A 3,238-nucleotide genomic window follows, 5' to 3' on the forward strand; every position below is an offset into this window, starting at 1 on the left:
CCCCAGGCATGATCTGTCTGTCTCTGTAGTGCCCCAGTTATGGATGTTGTATTCCTCTAGAGCATGTTTCAACAAAGATGCATATGTTTCTTTTTGCTTTTTTCATGCACAACTGGCTGTTTGCAAGAGCATCCTTCAAGAACGGATGCCTGAGACTAGTTTTGAAACCTGGGGAATAGCTGCTCCTGGTCCTGACCTTTGAGAATCATTGGTGGTAGCATAAAGGCTTTGGCACCCCATGTAGAAAATGAATTTGCTTTTTGTTTTGAAGGTGACTCACCCAGGGTAGCTTTTTGGTTAAGTTTCAAGATGATATGTGTTGTTTAAACGCCCTCCCCTGTGGAGTGAGCAGGCTGGTCCCTGAACAGTTGTGCTTTTGTACTCAGGGGCTAAAGGAAACTGTTTCTCTTCTGAGCCTAGGTTTGGATCTCTTCAATCAGTCTCTGTGTCTGGAGACGGGGTGGGAGAGAGGTGTCGGTGGATGGGGAGTGGGAGCGTGGGGGTGGGGCCAAAGAAGCCCACAGGAATGGAATGTGAGAAATTGCTCACACATTGTCGGAGATGCAAAATAGATTCATGTGAAATAATTTGGAAGGAAGTGACAATTGCCAAAATGTAAGCCTTAAATGGAGAAGAAGCAACTTCTAAGCACGGACAGTGGTAGCAGGGCAAAGTATAGAGAAAGTGGAGCTTGAAAAGTAGGAGAAGATATGAGATGATATTTATGGAGTAGAGAGTAGCATGGGCAAAGTTCAGAGGCAAGCGTGAGTAGCACACTGTATCTGGCAGCATTGCCATGGATTGTGGCGGGAGATAAGACAGGGGTATTCCGTAACAGGGGGAGGGAGATCAGATGATTTCGGGAAGAGACTATTTCTCTAGGCAGCAAAAGAAATGTCACGAGAGAGAAGAGGGCAAGAGAACAGCACAAAAGAGAAAAGATCGTTATTGCAGTAAAAAGAGATAACTTCCCTTTATTCTTCAAGTGCAGCGGTATTCAGGCCCTAGGATCTGAGGGTTTCACAGTAAAGAGACAGGGAGCACTAAGCCGAGCGGTGGGGCTAGCGTTTCAAGAACAGTGTGAGCCAGGAGCAGTCCTTGATGCATAACTGGCTGCTTGCAAGGGCATCTTTGCATCCCGGAGCAGTCCTCGATGTCAGAACACAGGAATGCTTTAACAGCTCTGAGGAGGCCTCCTTCAAAACACTTCCCCTGCGACCTCCCACGCAGGCAGTCTTCAGGCATCATGATAAGTGAAATCACACACTGCCAGCTTCATAAGCTGGCTACTGAATTAATGTTGCCTTCATTCAGCAATAAGTTAGCTCAACTTATTACTATAAATGCACGTAAGAGTTCCCATCTAACATTCCATATATTCTAAGGAATCTAGGTAGGGAGAAGAATTGTTAGAAAATTAAACGTGAGGAAATTAAATGCCTCAGTCACTCAATTAGTAAATGAGAGGCTAAGCCTGGAGCTCCATCTTCGTGACTGTAAATCCAGAGACCCAGGTGTCCAGGTAAACAGGACAGCTGAGAGGCAGGAGAGTCAGTCTGGAGGCTTTTTCAAGTGAGGTAGATACTAGTTCTGCGTACCAGATACTTCCAGTTCTCCCTTTTCCAGGCATGTGGCAGGATTCCACTTCCTGGCCCCCTTGTAGCAGGGGAGGCCATGTGAATAATTTTGGTCAATGTGTTGTGAGCATATTTGAGTCACCTCTAGGTGAAAGCGATTGCCCGCCAGCTCAGAGATCCTCTTGAGAATTCTTTTCCTTTGCTGCAGTGACTGTGATGTTCTGGATATTGGCTGCCCCAACGACTTTGGGCCCTGGAGTCAGGAGACATGGAGGAGAATTCTCGACTAACCCATAAGGACAGAGAGAGAAAAAAATCTTTGCTGTTATATGCCACTAGGATTGTGGATTGGTAATGCCTCACAGAACATAGCCTAACCTGGTTGATAAGCCAAGTGTGAGGTGCTGGCAGTCCAGGTCAAAAATGGAGGCAGATCAGATGGGAAGCAAGAGAGAAAGTCTGAGGGAAATTGTGAAGAATGAACCTGTAGGGCTTTGTAACTGGTGGAATGTGGTTATGCAGAAGTAGGCCTTCAAGATGACAACAGTGTTTAAAGCCCAGATATGGAAAGAATGGAGATCACTTTGGTTTGAAGATAATAAATTTAGTATTTTTTTCTTTAAGAAAATAGAAATAGCTACTGACCAGATTTTAAAAGCAAAATATACTGATTATAGAGTTTCAGGTAATGCAGAAAAGTATAAAGAAAAAAAATTAATATGATTCTAACACATATTGATAATGATTATTTATATTTTGGTTCACACACAGATGAAGACATGAATGTACTTGCTTGTGTGTGTTCACAAACATACTTAGAAAAATCATTAACTGTTGACACATTGGATATGAAATGGAGGTCCATTTGAGGCATTCATTTATTAACAGATATATTTATTAAGTACCTACCACCTAGCAGACAGTAGAGTAGGTGCTGAAGTACAAATGTTAATGAATAAGTTATTGTTCCTTTTCTCAGGATGCTTATGGACCAGTCGAAAAAATTCTCATCTAGAAATGGGCAACTGAGATACAGAACTGGAGTTCAGTGTGGTACAGATTTGGGATTTATAGGCAAGAGCATGAGAGTTCAGAGCATGAGGGATGCCTTTGGTGTCCTGACTGGACTTTCACGGTACTTGATACAATCAAGCATAGTGGGCATAATTGCCAGTCAGCGGGGTGTGTTTGTAGGCATGGTCTTACCTGGAGCTCTGTGATTTTTGACAATTCTCTGATTTTGCTCATGCTGCTTCCTATTTCTAATGTACCTGTTGTAGCCTTCACTTAGTTCCTATTCTTTCTTTAGCTATAGGAAGTCTGTACTGACCTTCAGTGCTCCTGTGACACCTTCGGAATAACTCTTTTAAAACTTTAACCACTTTAATTGCTCTTATCTATTTATATATGTCTCCGTAAACAGGCTCTATGCTTCCTGGGGGCAGAGCTGGTCATATTTATTTTTGTGTCTTATATGCTCAGTACTGTGCCTAGAGCATGGTGTGAAAGATACCTGTTTGTTGAACTGCACTCTGCATTCTGGCTAAGAGGTGTGGTTTAGAGAGGAAAAGAGAAGAAGAGTGGAGGGAGAATGAGGTGGAGGAAAAGATGAAAGTAAATGGGAGAATGTGGGCCAGATGATGAATCGCTTTAATATTCTC

The sequence above is a fragment of the Pteropus alecto genome, unplaced genomic scaffold (assembly GCF_000325575.1).
Source record: "Pteropus alecto unplaced genomic scaffold, ASM32557v1 scaffold21, whole genome shotgun sequence".
NCBI classification, from domain to species: Eukaryota; Metazoa; Chordata; class Mammalia; order Chiroptera; family Pteropodidae; genus Pteropus; species Pteropus alecto.